At 43.7% G+C, this 23,540-nt stretch overlaps 1 long non-coding RNA gene across 1 annotated transcript in view; it reads right to left on the minus strand.

The window, feature by feature from the left end:
* Window positions 1-22,301, minus strand: part of LOC141252024 (uncharacterized) — a 58,451-nt gene extending 36,150 nt beyond the window's left edge. The window contains exon 1 of the long non-coding RNA XR_012313504.1: window positions 22,105-22,301. This is a non-coding gene — a long non-coding RNA (uncharacterized lncRNA). The remainder of the gene's footprint in view (window positions 1-22,104) is intronic.
* Window positions 22,302-23,540: the final 1,239 nt, after the last annotated feature.

The raw sequence follows: 23,540 nt of genomic DNA on the forward strand, positions 1-23,540 counted from the left end.
CGAGATGGTCGATGCCAATTATTTGTTTCCCCAGATTACTAAAAAAAAACAGCGGTTTAAAGGCACAGTACTCCCACAGGCAGAGGATACAGAGTACACACAGCAGCTTAAAGGCACAGTACTTTCACAGGCAGGGGGGTTGCAGAGTACACACAGCGGCTTAAAGGAACAGTACTCCCATGGGTGGGGGGTGCAGAGTATACACAGCAGCTTAAAGGAACAATACTCCCACAGGTGGGGGGTGCAGAGTACACAGAGTGGCTTAAAAGCACAGTACTCCAAAAGGCAGGGGCTACAAAGTACACACAGCGGCTTAAAGCACAGTACTCCACAGATATGGGTGCAGAGTACACACAATGGCTTTTAGCACAGTACTCCTACAGATATGGGTTGCAGAGTACACACAGTGGCTTTTTTGCAGAGTGCACAGTCCGAATCTATCCCTCACTCCAGCTGCGTCCTATCCCTACATTAATGAGAGCATAATGGCGGCGGCACTCGTGATTCGGCCTTAATATAGGCCAAGTCACATGCTGTGATGGCCGATCACAGCCATGCCAATACTTGGCATGGCTGTGATGGCTCTAGGAGTGTCCACAATCTAAAAGCTTGTTGATTGGCTGCGCTGCAGCCTTTCAACAAGCTTTATTAGACTGGCGAACCCGAACAGGAAACCGGACGTACATTAAAAAGTCCGTGTTTGGGGTTCGGTAACGGACACTAGGTGTCTGGTACAGACCCCGAACTTTACCGTTAGGGTTCGCTCATCCCTAAGTTAAGAACATGACTTCAGTTTTGCCAGATTGGCTCTAGTTTCTGAGATATTTAATAGTTAATTAACTAACTATTCTGGCTTTAAAATGTCGCTTTTTCAGCACTGTAAGCCTACAAATTGATATGCAAAATAGTTATATGGGATATTTCATTACCTAAGACACTGTTAAAGAGTCAAAAGACCAAAAGCTATTACATTTGTTATCACACACAAGTAGCATTGGGGAATGCATTATTTTCATGGATGAATTATTTAAAAAACTAGAACTCAATTCAGCAAAAGTAATGGGATTTTTGAATTCAGGACCCTCAAAATACCCTAAATCCATTCAAAACACCTTGTCACCTGAAAAAATAATTTTTTTGTAGACCTGTGTAATAAGTGAGGTAACAAATTGAGTTTATGCTATATTGCAAATAGTCCAACATTGAAGGGGTTGTTTTGCATCTGCAATAGACATCACTTGTACACCATCAATGTACCGTACTTCAGTATGGTGGACATAGACCAGTGCCAGCAGCATATGTGTATAAACTACCAGCACCTCTACAACACTTACAGATATTGTCTACGAAGTCTTTTGAATAAATAATTATTTATTTTTAAGCAAAGTTTCTTGTTAATAAAATAATTGGCAGTAAAATAAGCAGACTCATTTTGCTGCTTAATAGAATGGCACTCGGCAAGTGTTCATGAGACTGTATTTATTTTGTCATCATGAACTGTATATGAGGGCACACCTTACTGAGGTCACGGGGTCTTATAAAATGTTAAGATTGGCTCTGCAGCAGATTGATGACAGATTTACTAAAAAAAAATTATTTTTGACCACTTGCCAGTAGAAATCCAGGTTTGAAAGGAAATGTTCTGAAAAGGTGAGATGAAAATTATAATAGTAGTAACCTGTGCCCTTTGTTTTCTTATGAGTGCCAGTGTTATGTGTGCAACTGATGAATTTTGTTAGTGCGTGAAATATTATAAAATTATTTTGTAACACCCTGAATATCTGTGGTTAGTTCTCTAAGATGTTTGGAATAAACCTCCCTGCCGAGTTTCTTTAAAAACGGCATGTGAGTGTACCCAAAAGAATTGATGCTGCTTTGAAAGCAAATGGTGGTTACTAGAGATTATTGAATCTATTTAATTCAAGTCAAATTCAAGTTAAATTTTATGAAATTCGCAGGTCCCATCAAATTTGAACAATTTGCGATTTTATTTGAGCAAATAGCCAAAAATTCTAGACACCTTTTTACACATTGCAGAAGATGGTATCAATCACAGAAAGTTGACAAAATTTCAAGCATGACTACGTGGGTTTCCCCATAATGCCTTGCAGCTATCACTTCACATAGCATAGCACAGCTAATCAGAAAGGACTATAATAGCCTGAATAAAAGCCTGTGCAGGGAAACCAGCAGCCATTTTAGGCTAGTTTTGGGATAATGAGAGAACGTCCGAGCTCGCAGCTCCCCAATAGAGACAGGAAGAGAAAACCATACTGCTTAACATTGGAAAAATACTCCACATAGTAATGTGTTGTTTCACTGCAGCACTGAAGAAGAAGAGTATAGTTGTCTGAAAATAATACAGATATTCAATTGATGGGAGAGAGATAGGAGAGGTGGTAGCAATAGTGCAGACTAAGTGTACTTAATCAGTGATATGATGTATTTTGTCATTTTTGAGAAGGGGTTTTAAATACATTGAAACAAATTTTGAAAGAAAAATGTAATAATATAAGTATTTAACTGTGAATTTCTGTTTTACTAGTCCAATTTGACAACCATACATACCACACCTTTACTGTGGCCTGATTCTATATTTTGCTTTCTGTACATGTACTTACCTACCTAGCATTTTTAAAGAAAACTTTTTGGCAAATGTTGTATAACTGAAATTGAAAAGATTGTCAAAAGTTTATTACAGTGTTGTACAAACTGTACAGTAAAAAAAGTGACAATGGCAATCGATTGGGCAGTGTAATAGGAAAATAATCCCATAATACAGTTAAGAATGTGAGAGCTGACAGAAGTATCACCTCCACCACCACTAGCACCAGCCATTGGGGCAGGCCATATCAGCACATTTGTGTGGAGGAAGTTGAGGGCATTATGGGATATATGGCACATCACTTGTCTCAGTCACAGTAGAATGATGTTACTGCTAACAGCGACACCATCAGTTTGAAATAGTGTTCTGTCCAGAGCAGTCTGCCTGATCACAAATAGCAAACTTTTAGACCATTTTTTAGCTTTAAAAAACATTAAAAGTTTGTTAGTGCACTGTGTTATTAAATTGACTGTGGGTTACTACCAGGTTAACATGTGTTTCCATAATGAGGTCACTTTAATATTACAAAAGGCTATGTTTGGGTTAAATACTGTAGATTGAAAGGGGTTAGATACAGTGCTAGTAGATCTTAGAGTGTTATACACAACTTTTCTGGACAATTAAGGCACCTGTGATTCACGGGAAATGTATCCACCGCAAATCTAATTTTTGGGAAAAATTTGAACTTGGTGAATTTGAATTTTTTAAAAATTAATCATCTATATTATTGACACAATGTAAATTTAATACATACTTGAGTATTTACTTATAACATCCAGGCACTCAGGATGTGACTAGAATGGTTGCCAGATGATTCTTCCATAATGCCAGCTGTACACAGTAATATGCTACCAAACTGGCACTCATAGAAGGTTAGCCAAGGACATTAGAGATGAGTGAAACTGACAAAATTCAAATTTGGATGAAGAATTCAACCCACATTAAATTTATTCAATGTGAATCAAATGTCTCGATTGCCATTAAACAAAAATGCATATTATGCTCTGAGATCTCCAGCCCCCAAGAAATAATTAACAATGGCCTTGGAAGGGGTTAAAAAAAGCAACAATATACAATAGTTACCCCACCCCTCATCCGTCCCTGCTGGCACAGATCTCTGCTAGTCTTTTGCTCGCTGCTTGACGAATCTCCTTAGACTCCGGTTTTCTCTTCACCGGTGATACAAGCATCGACTAGGCCTTGATGCATGTCATGACTTCATCACCCCATATGACCACTTTGCCAACACATGTTATGAAGCTATGACGGATGCAGGTGCCTCAAGTGCAGGACTGGCTGTGAGGTCGCTCTCTTTGCTTCTGCTTACCGGGCCCTTAGGGACAGCAGCTCTGCGCATGATGCACCCGGCGGACGGAAATGAGTGCTGTACCTTTAATCCGTGGCTGGGTGCATCATGGTCCTGTGACAGGCTACGCGGCTGTGTGCGCTCAGCTTCAATCCATTGTGGGGATGGCAGCAGCCGGACAGGTAAGTGTGTGTGTCTGTGTGCGTGTCTCAGGCAAGGCATTGTGTGTGTCTGTGTGTGTGTGTTAGACAAGGCATTGTGTGTGTGTTTGTTATTGAGGAGGCGGTGGGCAGTGTGTCTGTGTGTGATAGTGAGGGGGATGCTGCTGAGAGGGAGGCTACTGAGGGAAGGCTACTGAGTGGAGGCTGCTGAGAGGGAGGCTACTGAGGGGAGGCTGATGAGAGGGAGGCTGCTGAGGGGATGCTGCTGAGGGGAGGCTGATGAGAGGGAGGCTACTGAGGGGATGCTGCTGAGGGGAGGCTGATGAGAGGCAGGCTACTGAGGGGAGGCTGATGAGAGGGAGGCTACTGAGGGGATACTGCTGAGGGGAGGCTGATGAGAGGAAGGCTGATGAGAGGGAGGCTACTGAGGGGAGGCTGATGAGAGGGAGGCTACTGAGGGGAGGCTGATGAGAGGGAGGCTACTGAGGGGATACTGATGAGGGGAGGCTGATGAGAGGGAGGTTACTGAGGGGAGGCTGATGAGAGGGAGGCTGCTAAGGGGATGCTGCTGAGGGGAGGCTGATGAGAGGGAGGCTACTGAGGGGATGCTGCTGAACGGAGGCTGATGAGAGGGAGGCTACTGAGGGGAGGCTGATGAGAGGGAGGCTACTGAGGGGATACTGCTGAGGGGAGGCTGATGAGAGGGAGGTTACTGAGAGGAGGCTGAGGAGAGGGGAGCTACTGAGGGGTGGCTGCAGAGGGGATGCTGCTGAGGGGGGGGCAGGTCAGGGGGAGGCTAATGAGAAGGAGGCTTATGAGGGGAGGCTGATGAGGGGATGCTGGTGATGGGGAGGCTGGTGATGGGTATGCTGGTGAGGGGGAGGCTGGTGAGAGGGAGGCTGCTGAGAGGGAGGCTGCTGAGAGGGAGGCTGCTGAGGGGATTCTTCTGAGGGGAGGCTGCTGAGGGGATTCTGCTGAGGGGAGGTTGATGAGGGGGATGCTGGTGACGGGGAGGCTGCTGAGGGGACTCAGGTGAGTGGCGGCGAAGCGGGTGGCGCCAATTTTGTTTCAAGAGGGTGCCAACCTCCACAGACAGATAGGGACGAGTAGTTGCTAAATAGGATGACGCCCTCTACACCCCTCTTTACTCTTGACTACTTGATAATTTTTTTATATTATCACTTTGAGTTATGTTTTAAGGTGTATTTATAGTCTAGAATTTATAGGTTTTTAATGAACACCAATAAAGATATTTTTGGTAGTGCATAATCGGTGAATATATATAATATGCAATAATATATCCTGTTTACATTTATTAATTTGGTGATCGCAGGTTGAGGTGGCGGCGGCGGTGGGCAGGTGGCGGTGGTGGGCAGGCTGAGGCGACTATTAGTTTCTTCTTGACTGGGCGGTGGGCGCGGCGGCGGTGCCACTGACTGTGTGAGTAGCTAACTTAAGTCCATGTATTAATTTGTCCACCATTTCAGTATGTGATTGTTGTTATGATCTGCTACAAGCACTAAGGAAAGAAAGGAGATCTGTCCCTACAATAGAACTAAGCTAGATCTGTTAGAACCTTGCTCTTAGTTTTTTTTTCCTTTGCTGGTCACATGACCTTGTTGGCCTATTTAATCCTGCTCCGCCCTTCTGGCTTTGCTGGACTTCATTGTATATCTACTTTCTAGCTAGCCTGTGCTCTGTATCTAACTCTGTTAGTTTGCTTGGTCTACGGACCTCTATGTTCTATATATGTTGTTTGTTCGTCTGTCTGCTACTATTTCTGTTAGGAGGTGTCCATTTTCCTCCCAGTCCTTAGTACTTGTAGGGATTCCTTCCCCACATCTATAGGTCTCCGTACAGACTAGCTTAGGACTTTAACAGGTCTGATCGCAGGATCAGGTCCCCTGTTACATCGTAGGGATTCAGCTGAGTTCTATCGTAGGGACAGATCTCCTCTCTTTCCTTAGCTCTGGTAGCAGAACATAACAGTAAGTCCAGCCCGCAAATTCTCTAAGGAAAGATTTTTCTGTTCCATCATGGTGTCGGTTCAGGATTTGGCTCATCGCCTGCAGGGACTCTCTCTGGAGGTGGCCGAGCTCCGTCAGCACGTGAGTAGCTGTCCTGGAGCACATTTCTTGGAGCCTAAGGTATGTTTGCCGGATTTATTTTTTGGTGAACACCGAGAATTTTTTTCATTTAAAAATGCTTGCTTATTGTATTTTCGTTTGAGACCTAAGTCCTCTGGGGATGAATCCCAGCGCGTAGGGTTCATAATGTCATTTTTGCGCAAAGAGCCTCAGGAGTGGGCCTTTTCTTTGCAACCTAGTGATACATGCTTCAGATCAGTGGATAGTTTTTTTTCTGCTTTGGGACTATTATATGATGATCCTGACCGTGTCGCATCAGCTGAGACTGAGTTGAGACGTTTAAAACAGGGATCAGGTAATGTGGAAAAATATTGTACTCATTTCCGTCGTTGGTCTACTCAAACAGGGTGGAACGATTCTGCTCTGAAAAGTCTATTTCTTGCTGGGCTCAGTGAAAGGGTTATCTAATTGCTTATCCTACACCTGAAGATTTGCAACAGGCTATGCAATTAGCTATACGGGTGGATAGAAGACTGCGTGCAAGGGTTAATGAGAGCAAATCCTCTGCTATGTCAGTTTCTGGTTATGAGAATGTGTGTACTAACAGTGGTGAACCGATGGAGATTGGATCGGTGGCACCTCGCTCTCAAGAAAAAGACCGTCGATTTTTTGAAGGCTTGTGTTTCTATTGCGGAAAATCTGGTCATTTGATTAAAGGCTGTGAGCTTCGTATGAAGAAAGAAAAAAAAATGGTCAGTCATGCCCGTATTGCCTGTTTAAATTCCAAGGGTGTATTTTTAGCTGCTTCCATGATTGCTCAGGAAAAATTAATGGAATTTCGGGTGTTTGTCGATTGTGGGTCTACTCTGAATGTAATTGATGGGGGATTCGTGGAAAGACTCAATTTAAAACCTGAACCTTTATCATCCCCCATTGCTGTGGTTTCTGTGGATGGTTCCCCTTTGAAGAATATTACTCTCAAGGTCTGTGAATTTCCTCTCACTATTAATGGTGTTCACCATGAGAAATTGGATTTGGTAGTGTTGAATAACTTGCCTTCTCCAGTAATATTGGGATTGCCCTGGTTAAAATTTCACAATCCTGTACTGGATTGGTCTACCAGTGAAATTAAATCCTGGAGCCATAAATGTTATGACAAGTGTTGTAACGGGCGTATTGCAGCTTTGGATAGGGGAGAATTGCCTGTTCCTATTCAGGATTTTTGGAGAGTTTTTTCTGAGAAGGAATCGCAGGTTTTGCCTCCCCATAGAGACTATGATTGTTCTATTGAATTTGTCCCTGGAGCGACTCTTCCTAAAAGTCGTTTATTTAACCTTACTATTCCTGAGAGGAAGGCTTTGGAGGAATACATACAGACAAGTTTGGCCGCCGGTCACATTAGGCCCTCTAAGTCTCCTGTGGCGGTTGGATTTTTTTTTGTAAAAAAAAAGGACGGCGGTTTACGTCCTTGTCTGGATTTTCGTGAGATTAACAAAATTACTGTACGCAATCCTTACCCACTGCCATTGATTCCTGATCTGTTTAACCAGTTAATGGGGGCCAAGTGGTTCTCTAAAATTGACCTTAAGGGGGCATACAATCTGTTGCGCATGAAGGAGGGTGACGAATGGAAGACTGCTTTTAACACTCCTGTGGGTCATTTTGAGAATCTGGTTATGCCTTTTGGTCTTACTAATGCTCCTGCATTTTTTCAGAATCTGATTAATGACATCCTTAGAACTTTGATCGGTAAAAATGTGGTTGTGTATTTGGATGACATTTTGATTTATTCGCCGGATCTGGAGTCTCATTGGCGGAGCGTGCGTGAGGTATTACAGTTATTAATGGACAATTCGCTTTTTGCTAAGCTGGAGAAATGTGAGTTCGCTGTACAGAGAATTAGTTTTTTGGGCTACATTATCTCCAGCAAAGGTTTTGAGATGGATCCGGTTAAGGTTCAGGCTGTGCAGGAATGGCCTAGGCCTATTGGTTTGAAATCGATACAGAGGTTTTTGGGTTTCGCCAATTACTATAGAAAATTCATAAAAAATTTTTCTAGTATTGTCAAACCTCTGACTGATCTCACCAGGAAAGGTGCTGATGCGGTTCAGTGGTCTTCTGAGGCCATTGAAGCTTTTGTGTATCTCAAGGAGAGGTTCACCTCTGCTCCCATCCTTATGCAGCCTGATGTTACTAGGCCGTTTTTGGTTGAGGTTGATGCTTCCTCTGTGGGGGTTGGCGCAGTATTGTCTCAGGATAACGGGGATGGATTACATCCCTGTGCCTTTTTTTAAAAAATTTTTTCGGAGACTGAACTGAATTACGATATTGGTAATCGGGAATTATTGGCTATTAAACTCGCATTTGAACACTGGCGCCACTTCTTGGAAGGTGCGGAATTTCCCGTTCAGGTTCTTACGGATCATAAAAATCTGATATATCTTGATGCTGCCAAGCGCCTGAATGCCCGTCAGGCTAGGTGGGCACTGTTTTTCTCGCGGTTTAATTTCTCCGTTACTTACATCCCTGGTACTAAGAATGTTAAGGCGGATGCCTTGTCTCGCAGTTTTTCTCCCATAGTCGGTGCTGAGAAAGAGGAGAACATTTTACAAGAAGGTGTTGTGATAGCTGCTTTGGACTCCGTTTTGGAAAATGAGATTCTTAAAGCACAGGAGAATGCCCCTTCTAACACTCCTCATGGGAGGTTGTTTGTGCCTGGGACCTTTAGGAGAGATTTGTTTGTTGAGTGTCACGAATCTCGGTTGGCAGGTCATCCCGGAATCTCTGAGACCAAGAGACTGGTGGGTCGCAGTTTTTGGTGGCCTGGATGGCAGAAGGAAGTCATTAAGTGGGTGCGTCAATGTACTATATGTGCTAGATCTAAGTCCTCACATACTCCTGCTGCGGGGTTGCTTTGTCCTTTGGAGGTTCCCAGTGCTCCTTGGACACATTTGGCTATGGACTTTATAACTGACCTTCCCCCCTCTGAGGGTTTTACTGTCATCTGGGTGGTCGTGGACCGTTTTAGCAAGATGTGTCACTTGGTTCCTTTCGTCAAACTGCCCTGCGCTAAAACTCTCGCTAAGGCCTTTGTCAAGGAAATTGTCAGACTTCATGGCGTTCCTACTGACATTGTTTCTGATAGGGGTCCTCAGTTCGTGGCTCGTTTTTGGCGTGCCTTTTGTGATAGGTTGGGAGTTCATTTGTCGTTCTCGTCCGGATATCATCCTGAATCTAATGGCCAGACAGAAAGGAAAAACCAGGATGTTGAGCAGTTCTTGCGTTGTTTTGTGGCAGACAATCAAGAGGGGTGGTCTGAGTTTCTGCCACTTGCTGAATTTGCTCTGAACAATCATACATCTTCTTCTGCTGGTTGTTCGCCTTTTTTTTGTTGTTCTGGGAGACATCCGCCGTTTGGGTCGTTCTCCAAGTTGGGATCTGCCGTGCCTGAGGAGGAGAATTTTTCCGGTGATTTGGAGAGAGTTTGGACGGCTGTGCCTGGTAATCTTCAGGAGGCCAACAGAAAATCTAAAGACTACTTTGATAGGAAACGACAGGAGGTTTTGTTCGCTGTTGGTGACATGGTTTGGTTGTCCTCTAGGAATCTGCGGTTGAGGATTCCTTCAAAGAAATTGGGTCCCAAGTTTGTAGGGCCCTTTAAGGTGCTTCAGGTTGTCAACCAATCTGCTGTTAGGTTGGAGGTTCCTACCTCCTGGAGAATTAATCCGGTATTTCATGTCTCTCTGTTGAAAAAAGCTGTTGTATCGGATTGTGACGCCTCTGCCTCTGTTCCTCCGGTGGTGGAGGACGGGGAATATGAAATTTCTCGCATCCTTAACTCTAGACGGTATAGAGGTAGTTTGCAGTATCTTGTGGCCTGGAAAGGTTTCGGTCCCGAGGATAACTCTTGGGTGAGGTCGGATGATGTTTCCGCGTCCAGACTTATCAGAGCGTTTCACAGGAGATTTCCTGATAAGCCTGGTCCTAGGGGATCCGGAGGATCCGGGGGTACTGTTAGAACCTTGCTCTTAGGTTTTTTTTCCTTTGCTGGTCACATGACCTTGTTGGCCTATTTAATCCTGCTCCGCCCTTCTGGCTTTGCTGGACTTCATTGTATATCTACTTTCTAGCTAGCCTGTGCTCTGTATCTAACTCTGTTAGTTTGCTTGGTCTACGGACCTCTATGTTCTATATATGTTGTTTGTTCGTCTGTCTGCTACTATTTCTGTTAGGAGGTGTCCATTTTCCTCCCAGTCCTTAGTACTTGTAGGGATTCCTTCCCCACATCTATAGGTCTCCGTACAGACTAGCTTAGGACTTTAGCAGGTCTGATCGCAGGATCAGGTCCCCTGTTACATCGTAGGGATTCAGCTGAGTTCTATCGTAGGGACAGATCTCCTCTCTTTCCTTAGCTCTGGTAGCAGAACATAACAAGATCCCTACGATGTAACGGGGAACCTGATCCTGCGATCAGACCCGCTAAAGTCCTCGGCTAGTCTGTACGAAGACCTATAGATGCAAGGGAGGGATCCCTACAAGAACTAGGGACTGGGATAAAGTTGGACACCTCCTAACAGAAATTGTAGCAGTAAAAGACAAACACACAACATAGAACATAAAGGTCCGAAGACCAAGCTAAACTGACTGAGAAAGGAAACTAAACACCAGGCTAGCTTAAGAGTAGAAATTACAATGAAGTCCTGCAAGGCCAGGAGGGCGGAGCAGGATTAAATAGGCAAAAAAGGTCATGTGACCAGCAAGATAGAAAAAAACTAACAGGAGAGTTCTAACAGTACCCCCTCTTCTATGAGGATCCTCCGGATCCCCTAGGCCCAGGCTTATCAGGAAACCTCTTGTGAAACGCTCTGACAAGTCTGGAAGCAGAAACATCATGCGCCCTCACCCATGAGTTATCCTCGGGTCCGAAACCCTTCCAAGCGACGAGATACTGCAAACTCCCTCTATACCGTCTAGAATTTAGGATGCGGGAAATTTCGTATTCCCCGTCCTCCACCACCGGAGGAACAGTGGCAGAGGCGTCTCCATCCGACACATAAGCTCTTTTCAACAGAGAAACATGAAACACCGGATTAATCTTCCAGGAGGTAGGAACCTCCAACCTAACAGCAGATTGGTTAACTACCTGAAGCACCTTAAAGGGCCCTACAAACTTGGGATCCAATTTTTTAGAAGGAATCCTCAACCGCAGATTCTTAGAGGACAACCAAACCATGTCACCAATAGCAAACAAAACCTCTTGCCGTTTCCTATCAAAGTACCTCTTAGATTTTTTGTTAGCCTCCTGAAGATTACCATGCACATCCGTCCAAACTCTCTCCAAATCACCGGAAAAACTCTCCTCCTCAGGCACAGCCGATACCAATTTGGAGAATGACCCAAAAGACGGATGTCTCCCAGAACAACAAAAAAAAGACGAACAACCAGCAGAAGAGGATGTATGGTTGTTAAGAGCAAACTCAGCAAGTGGCAGAAACTCAGACCACCCCTCTTGATTGTCTGCCACAAAACAACGCAAGAACTGCTCAACATCCTGATTCTTCCTTTCTGTCTGGCCATTAGACTCAGAATGATATCCGGATGAAAACGACAAATGAACTCCCAACCTGTCACAAAAAGCACGCCAAAAACGAGCCACGAACTGAGGTCCCCTATCCGAAACAATGTCAGTAGGAACGCCATGTAGTCTGACAATTTCCTTGACAAAGGCCTTAGCGAGTGTCTTAGCGCAGGGCAGTTTGATGAAAGGAACCAACTGACACATCTTGCTAAAACGGTCAACGACCACCCAGATGACTGTGAAACCCTCAGAGGGGGGAAGGTCAGTAATAAAGTCCATAGCCAGATGTGTCCAAGGTGCACTAGGAACCTCCAGAGGGCAAAGCAACCCCGCTGCAGGAGTATGTGAAGACTTAGATCTAGCACACACCGTACATTGACGCACCCACTTAATGACTTCCTTCTGCCATCCAGGCCACCAAAAACTGCGACCCACAAGTCTCTTGGTCTCAGAAATTCCTGGATGACCTGCCAACCGAGACTCATGGCACTCAACAAACAAATCTCTCCTAAAGGTCCTAGGCACAAACAACCTCCCATGGGGAGTGTTAGATGGGGCATTCTCCTGTGCTTTAAGAATCTCATCTTCCAAAACGGAGTCCAATGCAGCAATCACAACACCTTCTTGTAAAATGCTCCCCTCCTCCTCAGCACCGACCATGGGAGAAAAGCTGCGAGACAAAGCATCAGCTTTAACATTATTGGTACCCGGGATGTAAGTAATGGAAAAATTAAACCGCGAGAAAAAAAGTGGCCACCTAGCCTAACGGGCATTCAAGCGCTTGGCAGCATCAAGATAGATCAGATTTTTATGATCAGTGAAAACCTGAATGGGAAATTCAGCACCTTCCAAGAGATGACGCCAGTGTTCAAATGCGAGTTTAATAGCCAGCAATTCCCGATTACCAATATCGTAATTAAGTTCAGTCTCAGAAAATTTTTTTGAAAAAAAAGCACAGGGATGTACTCCATCCTTGTTTTTCTGAGACAACACCGCACCGACCCCCACAGAAGAAGCATCAACCTCAACCAAAAATGGCTTAGTCACATCAGGCTGCATAAGGATGGGAGCAGAGCTGAACCTCTCCTTTAGAAACATAAAAGCTTCAATGGCCTCAGTAGTCCACAGAACCGCATTAGCACCTTTCCTGGTGAGATCGGTCAGTGGTTTGACAATAATAGAAAATTTTTTAATGAATTTTCTGTAATAATTGGCGAAACCCAAAAACTTCTATATCGATTTCAAACCAATAGGCCTAGGCCATTCCTGCACAGCTTGAACTTTCACCGGGTCCATCTCAAAGCCCTCGCTGGAGATAATGTAGCCCAAAAAACTAATTCTCTGTACAGCGAACTCACATTTCTCCAGCTTAGCAAAAAGCGAATTGTCAATTAATAACTGTAATACCTCACATACGCTCCGCCAATGAGACTCAAGATCCGGTGAATAAATCAAAATGTCATCCAAATACACAACCACATTTTTGCTGATCAAAGGTCTAAGGATGTCATTAATAAGATTCTGAAAAAATGCTGGAGCATTGGTAAGACCAAAAGGCATAACCAGATTCTCAAAATGACCCACAGGAGTGTTAAAAGCAGTCTTCCATTCATCACCCTCCTTCATGCGCAACAAATTGTATGCCCCCCGGAGATCAATTTTAGAGAACAACTTGGCCCCCATTAACTGGTTAAACAAATCAGGAATCAATGGCAGTGGGTAAGGATTGCGTACAGTAATTTTATTAATCTCACGAAAATCCAGACAAGGACGTAAACCGCCGTTCTTTTTTTTAACAAAAAAAAATCCAACAGCCACAGGAGACTTGGAAGGCCTAATGTGACCGGCGGCCAAGCTTGTCTGTATGTATTCCTCCAAAGCCTTTCTCTCAGGAATAGTAAGATTAAATAAACGACTTTTAGGAAGAGTCGCTCCAGGGACAAATTCAATGGTACAATCATAGTCTCTATGGGGAGGCAAAATTTGTGACTCCTCCTCAGAAAAAACTCTCCAAAAATCCTGAATAGGTACAGGTAATTCCCCTTTTTCCACCGCAGCAATACGTCCGTTACAACACTTGTCATAACACTTAGGGCTCCAGGACTTAATTTCATTGGTAGACCAATCCAGTACAGGATTGTGCAATTTTAACCAGGGTAACCCCAAAACTACTGGAGAATGCAAATTATTTAATATTACCAAATCCAAATTTTCTTGGTGAATACCATTAATAGTGAGGGGAAATTCACAGACCTTGTGAGTGACACTCTTCAAGGGGGAGCCATCGACAGAAACCACAGCAATAGGGGATGACAAAGGTTTGGGTTTTAATTTAAGTTTTTCCAAGAATCCCCCATCAATCACATTCAGAGTAGAACCACAATCCACAAATACCCGAAATTCAATTAATTCTTCCTGAGCAGCAGTAGTAGCAGAAAGAAATACCTCATTAGTATTTAAACAGGCTATACGGGCGTGACTGACCTTTTTTTTTTCTTTGTTCATATGAAGCACACAGTTCTTAATAAAATGGTCAGATTTTCCGCAATAAAAGCACAAACCTTCAGAAGACCTGCGGTCTTTTTCCTGAGAGCGGGGTGCCATCGCCCCAATCTCCATCGGCTCTCCAATGTCAGTACAGACCCTCTCAAGACTCGGAGCTGACATGGCAGAGGATTTACTCTCATTAACCCTTGCATGCAGTCTCCTGTCCACCCGTATAGCTAATTGCATTGCCTCCTGAAAGTTTCCAGGTGTGGGATAAGCAATCAGCAAATCCTTAACCCTTTCACCTAGCCCCGCAAGAAACAAACTTTTCAAAGCTGAATCGTTCCACCCCACCTGGGCAGACCACCGACGGAAGTGAGAACAATATTTTTCCACATTACCTGATCCCTGCCTCAAACGTCTCAATTCAGTCTCAGCTGATGAGACACAATCAGGATCATCATACAACAAACCCAAAGCAGAAAAAAAACTATCCACTGATCTAAAGCATGGATCACTAGGTTGGAGAGAAAAGGCCCATCCCTGAGGTTCTTTGCGCAAAAGTGACATTATGAACCCTATGCGCTGTGATTCATCACCAGAGGATCTGGGTCTCAAACGAAAATACAACAAACAAGCATTTTTAAAGGAAAAAAATTCTTGTTGATCACCAAAAAATAAATCAGGCAAACGTACCTTTGGCTCCACAAAATGTGCTCCAGAACAGCTACTCACGTGTTGCTGGAGCTCGGCCACCTCCAGAGAGAGTCCCTGCAGGCGTTGAGCCAAATCCTGAACCGACACCATGATGGAAACTGGAGGTCTTTCCTTAGAGATATTTTTGGGCTGGACTTACTGTTATGATCTGCTACAAGCACTAAGGAAAGAAAGGAGATCTGTCCCTACAATAGAACTAAGCTAGATCCCTACGATGTAACGGGGAACCTGATCCTGCGATCAGACCCACTAAAGTCCTCGGCTAGTCTGTACGAAGACCTATAGATGCAAGGGAGGGATCCCTACAAGAACTAGGGACTGGGATAAAGTTGGACACCTCCTAGCAGAAATTGTAGCAGTAAAAGACAAACACACAACATAGAACATAAAGGTCCGAAGACCAAGCTAAACTGACTGAGAAAGGAAACTAAGCACCAGGCTAGCTTAAGAGTAGAAATTACAATGAAGTCCAGCAAGGCCAGGAGGGCGGAGCAGGATTAAATAGGCAAAAAAGGTCATGTGACCAGCAAGATAGAAAAAACCTAACAGGAGAGTTCTAACAATTGTATGATGCAATCATTCCCTCCCCCCTTCCAACCCACAACCAAAACTTATAAGCTACTGGATGGTCCTGAGCGATGCTGCAAAACCAAATGCCGAATTACAGCATCAGGCGGCAGCGTTCAGGATTCTCTTATACAATTTGGTTGGGGAAGGGAGGGAATGAGTGATGGAATCTGCAATCAAAAATACAGAACATAAAAAAATTGGCACAATCTGGTTACAATTAGTTAAAAAAATGTATGTGACACATTCCCTTAAAGAAAAATAAATAAAATATACCTAAAAAAAGAGTATTGGATATTTTTAAGATATGTTTAATAAGTTAGAGTACAGTAGGGCTCTGCCAGAACAGTCTGCCTTGTCTGGTGGCAGCTTAAGAAATCTTTTGGCCAAAACAAAAGCTGCTGGCCATGTATGTGATCTGGTGTTCAATGGGAACTGCTAATGTGTGATTGGTGAAGACGTGGTACAGATGTAATGGAGGCAAGAGAGCCTTTAAGATAATTCTTACAGGATGCTTCAAAGATGGAGAGAGATTGCCATCTGCTGGTCAGGCACAGTCAAGCGGAACCAAAATGTACAAGGGAAGTTGAAGGGGGAGCAGATTTAGATGCTGGACCCAGTCAGGTGACTTCCAGGAAGGAGTTACTGGATATAAGAGGCCAGCGCGCCAAGCCTGAGGGGGTTTTGGCGCCAAGCAGCAGAGAGGAGCAGACGTGCTCACTACGTGCTGAGAAGTCCGTGTGGCAGGCCTAAGCCAGAGGCCTGCGAGGTGCCATAGCCGGACACCGGTGGATGAGCTCCAAATCCCTCACAGATTTGCCCCGAGTGCTGTGCCTACTGAGGAGAGTCGGAACCTGCTTGTGGTGCTGAGTGAGTTCACGGAACCTGACGTCGCCCGCCGATAGATGAAGTCTGGACCCCCCTATCCACAGCTTGAGAGACTGCCTCCAAAGGCCAGGAAGAGAGGAGTTGGGAGACTGCTGAGCCAGGAAAGTCACACCAGTGAGAGCAGAGGAGCTGCATACGTGAACAGGGCCATCACTTCTACTGTTCACGTAGAGAGGAATGGGAACAGAGGTTGGGAGAGGAATGGTTGGGACAGAAGAAGCTAAACGTGATTTAATTGACTTTGTCCGGAAAAGACTTTCGGCCTAGCGGGAATAACTGGTGACCCCCGCTAGGGCCATATACAGAGTTAAAGAACTGACGTGGTAACTCCCATGATTGGGTGCACCACACTACCTTGAGAGACTTTGTATTTTGTTAATATTTCAAATTACCGTTCATTACCCCTGTTGCCATTCCCTTGTTCAGAATACCTGTTATATCTATCTATCTATCTATCTATCTATCTATCTATATATATATATAAACCGTTTATATTCATCTCTGACTGTCCTCGCCTTGTGTCTCTGTGTGTTGCATTCCGGCACCTGCATTACACAGACTGTAGTTTTTCCAAGAGTGGGCGGTGGGATTGTGGAAGGTTCAAGGGGTGGAGACAGAGCTGGGGTGGAGACTGGGTGGAGTCTCAAGGGGGCCCGTAAATTTTGACAATATGGGGCCCTGAAATTCCTAGTGGCAGTCCTGCATAAGAGCATACAGATGAATATGTAAGCAGAACACCAGATAGAGCGCCCCCCACAGGCCGCCCTGGAGCACGAGCATATCACTATCTCCAAACTGAAAACAAAAGATTACACAAGAACCACAGGATGGATTTCATCAACCAAGGTATCATTTTAATCAGTGTAATGTTGTCCACCTGACAGTGTATGTGGTTTACTGAGCACAATCCTGCTGACAGGGGCGCTTTAAGGCACATAGATTTAATATGTCATGGGATTGGGAGATCTCAGAATATAATAAGCCTTTTTTTTGGCAATTGAGACACATTTGATTCACAATGAGCGCGTGACAAGGAAGATAAGAGTTAGAATCTTTCCTGTCAGAATAAGCTCGCTCAGTTTACTAATTGTTTAGCTAGCAATAGACAGTGCAACACAGTGGATACAGAAGGCAATCAGTGAAAAATTATCAATGAAACCCAATTGAAACACACATTTTTAGGCCAAAGCGAATGCAAATAATTTACAAAGAGTCACATCTTTTAATGGGTTATTCCTATCCTGGAGTCTTTAGGCTGTTTCTGTAGCCACACATCTAGGAGTTTGCACCATAAAAGGCTGAGATAGAAAAAATTATTTAATGCTGGATGTACTTGATTGACAGAGAGTAAAGGTGAATTACCACAGACGATAGTGTTAGGACATGTTCACGCGTTGCGTTTTTGCAGCGTTTTTTTATGAGTTTCTTGTGCAAATTTTCAGCTGCGTATTCCAGCACCAGCAAAGTCTATGTGATTTCAGAAATCTCATGCACACACCTTGTTTTTTCCTGACTGTTTTGTCAAAGAACTGAGTTTTTGCAAAATGCAGCATGTCACTTATTTCATCGTTTTTTCAGAGTTTTTGCAACGTTTTTCACCCATTGAAACCAGTGGGTAATGCGAAAACACAGCAAAAATGCAGCAAAAAACGCAGTTACGCTTTTGGTGCCAAAACCTGATGAAGTTGTATCAGGTTCTTTTTTTTTATGCACTAATGCACTCAACTTTATCAGCATACACAAGCAAAAACGGGGCAAAAACTCAGCAAAACCTGCTTTTTTTATGTTGCTTCTTTACTGCCAAGAGAGCATGTTTTACCTGCGTAATAAACGCAACGTGTGAACATAGCCTTACTCTGCTGAGAAATTCGTTACAAAATATGCATGTCTTACATGCTGATTCTGATGCAGATTTAGAAGGGAATTTGCAGTGCCATAGAACACCTGCATATGCAAAGGGTGAAACTCGGGGGTGAAAATATCATTGGTGCGACAGGGGCCCAAGAGGGCACCGGGGCTCTGTTCTAGCTGTGTTCACCAGTGGTGAAACTTACAGCAATTTTGTAGCAATTCACAGCAAATCACATCCCAATCTGGATGTGAGACATGGATATTTTAACCCCTTAAGGATCCTGGGATTTTCCGTTTTTGCATTTTCGTTTTTTGCTCCCCTTGTTCTCAGAGCCATAGCGTTTTCATTTTATCGTCAATACAGCCGTGTGAGGGCTTATTTTTTGTGAGACGAGTTGTACTTTTGAATGACATTATTGGTTTTACCATTTCATGTACGGCAAAACGGGAAAAAAATTACAAGTGCGGTGAAATTGCAAAAAAAGTGCAATACCACAGATGTTTTTTTTACCACCTTCACTGAATGCTAAAACTGACCAGCCATTCTTATTCTCCAGGTCATTACGAGTTTGTAGATACCAAACATGTATAGGTTCTTTTTTATTTAAGTGGTAAAAAAAAAATCCAAAGTTTGCTAAAAAAAAAAAAAAAGAAAAAAAAAGGGGCCATTTTCCAAGACCCGTAGCGTCTCCATTTTTTGGGATCTGGGGCCGGGTGAGGGCTTATTTTTATATTGATACCATTTTGGGGTAGATCCGATGTTTTGATCTCCCGTTATTGCATTTTATTGCAATGTTGCAGCGACCTAAAAATGGAATTCTGGCGTTTAGAATTTTTTGCTCGATACACCGTTTACCATTTGGATTAATTATTCTTTTATATTGATAGATTGGGCGATTTGAATGCGGCGATACCAAATATGTGTATGTGTTTTTTTTAATTATTATTTTATTTTGAATGGGGCGAAAGGGGGGGGTGATTTAAGCTTACGTTTTTTTAATATTTTTAAAAACATTTTTTTACACTTTTTGCTTGCTTCTATAGTCTCCATAGGAGACTAGAAGCAGCAACTGTCCGATCGCCTCTGCTACATAGAGGTGATGAGCAGATCACCTCTATGTAGCAGAAATGCTCCTGTGCTATGAGCGCCAACCACTAGGTGGCGCTCATAGCGATCAGTACATGACAAACACTGGGGTCTGCTGCAGACCCAGGGTTGTCATGCCCACCCATCAGTGACCCACGATCACGTGACCGGGTCACCAATGGGCGGGGTAAGTGCCGCTGTCAATCAGAGATTGACAGCGGCATTTAACTGGTTAACAGCCGCGGGTGGATCGCGATTCCACCCGCGGCTGTTGCGGGCACATGTCAGCTGTATAAATCACCTGACATGTGCCCGGTTCAGTGCGGGCTCATCGCCGGAGCCCTCACTGAATCGGGGGTGATGGCCTGGTGCGTACTATTACACCCCAGGCTTTAAAGGGGTTAATGTTGAATTTTTCAGTCAGTGGCATAAAATCATGGCCCAAGTGAACCCATCTGTGCTCTGTCACTGTCTTAATTTGTGGGCAATTAGACCTAAACGATGAGATTTGGTCTCCTGACGTGTAGGGGAAATCATGCTCATTAAAGATAAGTTTTTTTCTTCTTTTTTGCTATCATTTTATGTGATAAATAATTATTTATTTACTAGGGCTCATAAAGGGACATTTTTAGTGATAGTCCAGAAGGAGAAATATAGCAGTATTAGATACCATGTAGGTGCTAATCTTTTATTCCAGCCCGAATAAACAAAGCAGGACAGACAGAGTGCTAGTCAGCACACGCTTCCTGAAGGCCCTTTGGAATAAAATATTACCACCTACGTGGTATCGAGTGCCGCTATATTTCTCCTTCTGCACTATAGTCATTGCTTTCTGTAAGCTGAGCACCGCTACCTGTGCCTCTTGCTGCCTTCATTAGTGTATGGTTTGATGGTCTGTGGCTCCTGTGGTTTTCCTTTGTCCTGTGAAGCTGCCGAGACCTGGAGCTTGCAGTGCCTGTGAGAGATTTGTTTGTTCATTTTTAGGGATAGCCTTCTCCGAGTGGGGGCGCCATTACCGTTGCCTTCTAGGGTGCCAACCTCCACCATCAGGTAGGGATCAGATTTTTCACATCAGGGTCTAATATTAGGCTCAGGATCAAGTACCCTTTACTGTCAATATTTGGGTTCTTGCTCAATTATTTAGCCTAATTTCACTGGTCATGGCATCTAAATAATAATCTATGGTCATACATCAATACTCTCCGTGGGTATCACATATAAATTATTTTTCTATGATCATATACTAGTGTTACCTCCTGTTTGGGAACTATCCAAACTTCGTATTAGTTTGGGATTCTTCTTGAGATTTTTTGATATGGGTATACTTTTAATAGTAATCAAATAAATAATGTCTAATTTGGTTTGTCAGTTCTTTAATACTAATTAAATATAAAACACCCTCTAAAATCTATTCTGTTACCTTTTCTATAAGAGCTGAGTGAATCCACCCTGAAGCCCAAGAATTTCTGTGTCTTGTCTATGGTGATTTTCAGAGACAGATCGGATAAATAATGAAGCTATCAGTGATACATCTGGCCCTGGATTAGAAGTAGTTCTTCTTGAAGTGTAGCTGAGGTGGTAAGAGTTGGCGCTGATGTGTGAAGACTGTTTTGCTCATTATATGAATGTTATGCTGCTATATTTATATACAGCACAGCCCCGTGCAATATGAATATTTCTAAGTCTTGTAGACATTTCATCAGCCGATGTAATGCTTGAGCGTGTAAAGATAGATTTTTTTATTAGAAACAGCTTATTAAACAGGTCTCTAATCATCTGAATTATTGATGCGCGCCTTTCACTGTTTATGAACAGAGTGTGCACCTGTTTTCTAGTGGCAGAGCATTGAAATTTGATTAAAAAAAAAAAACCTCCCAACACAAGAGGCTCCAACAGGAAATCCAGACAAAACCCGTGTTTTATATTCCGATCACATGTAGCAAGTGCATTTGGGCAACATCCTTGTTTATTTGCCTAATCCGCCTCTGTGCCCTGATTCAAGTAATCTGTAGCTATTTTCATTTAACTGCAATAATTGGTTTATTCCGGGAAACTTTTCTTAAATATTTGGAAAACTAAAAAAACACAACCCTGGTTTATGCCAAGAATATATCTGGACCTCTGATAATGGAGCAGCATTTTATTTCAACTGCTTTATTTCGGAGTTTTCACAGCAATGAATTTGCAGCTTCTCCCTCTCCGGTAATGAAAACAGGACATTCAGTCTGTCAACAAGTTCCATTATTGACACAACCTCCCACCATTACAGGCAGCACACTGGAATTACACAGGATCCACGGGTCATGTTTCACTGCTTTAAATCCTGCTGCTTATGTTAATAAGAAACAAGGTTAAAAAAAAAATAAAAGACTTTCATTAAAATTGTCGACATTTTTACAGACCGTCTCCTTCATGGTCCAAATAGCCACAAAAGTCTTGCTACAGTTCCTGCTTTCTTTGGTCTTCACATGTGGGAGGGAGGTTGGATTGTATCTGTTTTAGGTCAATACATCACACTTACTTTATTATTTTACATGACATTTATATTACACATGCCGGGTTTTGCTCTCATCTGCTAAAGATAGACATGTGCTTTGGACATTTAAAAAAAAGAAAAGCAGAACATGTTTCCCTGTGTAATAAGCCAAAAAGTGCAATTTACAGCTAGTTTCATTTACCGCATATACTCATGTGTAAGCCGACTTTTTCAGCCATTTTGTATGCCGAAAAAGCCCCCCTCGGCTTATACTTGAGTGAAGGTCCCATTTACCTATTCTCCAGTGCAGTGCGGGTGTTCTCCGGTCTCTCCCGCTCATTTGTGGGTGCCTGCAGCCTCTGTGGGTGGCCCCTGCTTCTTCTTCGGCCAGGCCAGCACAGAACCTTTAAACTTCCTTGTGTGCTGGCCCGACTGCGTCACAGCTAGCAGACATGTCCCTGTGCGCAGCAGTGTCTGCTGAAGTGACGTCAGGCAGTGAGCTCTGCCTGCACCGCTGCTTACCACCGGCGAGGAGCTGGAACGGAGACAAGCCAGGGGATGGAGATGACGGCTTCCCAATGTACCCCCTGTGTGTCTGTGTGTATGTATGATTGTGTTTATCTATGTATGTGTGATATGTCTGTTTATATGTATTATTCTGTATGTCTTCAAATATGTTTGTCTGTATGTGTCTTTGTGTATGTCTGTATATGTTTGCATGTGGGCACATTTCTGCGACCTGTATATGTGCAAATCTGCATGTGTATATATTACGGCGTGTGTGACTGCATGTGCATGATTGTGTGTGCATCGTGCCAGCTGGTGTGACTGCATGTGTGCGTGACTGCGTGTGTGTACTGTACCTAGGGATCTAAGTGCGGCCTCATACTGTATATAGGGATCTACGTGCGGCCTCATACGGTATTTAGAGATCTACGTGTGGCCTCATACTGCATATAGGCAGTTACGTGCAGCCTCATACTGTATATAGGGAGCTGTGTGCGGCCTCATACTGTATATAGGGAGATACGTGCAGCCTCATACTGTAAATTTACCAGTAGCTGCTGCATTTCCCACCCTAGGTTTATACTCGAGTCAAAAAGTTTTCCCAGTTTTTTGTGGTAAAATTAGATGCCTTGAATATAGGGGGCTGTGTGGGGGCTCATGCTGTATATTGGAGACTATGTGGGGGCTCATACTGTATATAAGGGGCTATGTGGATATGTGCAGGCTCATACTATGTATAGGAGGCAGTGTGGGGAATCATACTGTATATAGGAGGCTTTGTGGGGGCTCATACTGAATATAGGGGGCTGTGTGTGGGCTCATATGGTATATAGGGAGACTGTTTGGGGGCTCATACTGAATATAGGGGGCTGTGTGTGGGCTCATATGGTATATAGGGAGACTGTTTGGGGGCTCATACTGAATATAGCGGGCTGTGTGGGGGCTCATACTGTATATAAGGGGCTATGTGGAGGCTCATACTGTGTATAGGAGGCAGTGTGGGGAATCATACTGTATATAGGAGGCTATGTGGGGGCTCATACTGAATATATTGTGCTTTGAGGGGGCTCATGCTGTATATTGGAGGCTATGTGAAGACTCATACTGCATGTAGCAGACTATAGGGAGCTTATACTGTATATAAGGGGCTATATGAGGGCTCATACTGTATATAGGGGCTATGTGGGGGATCATACTGTATTAGAAGGCTATTTAGGAGCTCA

This window comes from Phyllobates terribilis, unplaced genomic scaffold, assembly GCF_046119375.1.
Source record: "Phyllobates terribilis strain yellow unplaced genomic scaffold, ASM4611937v1 Scaffold_2__4_contigs__length_985480577, whole genome shotgun sequence".
NCBI lineage: Eukaryota > Metazoa > Chordata > Amphibia > Anura > Dendrobatidae > Phyllobates > Phyllobates terribilis.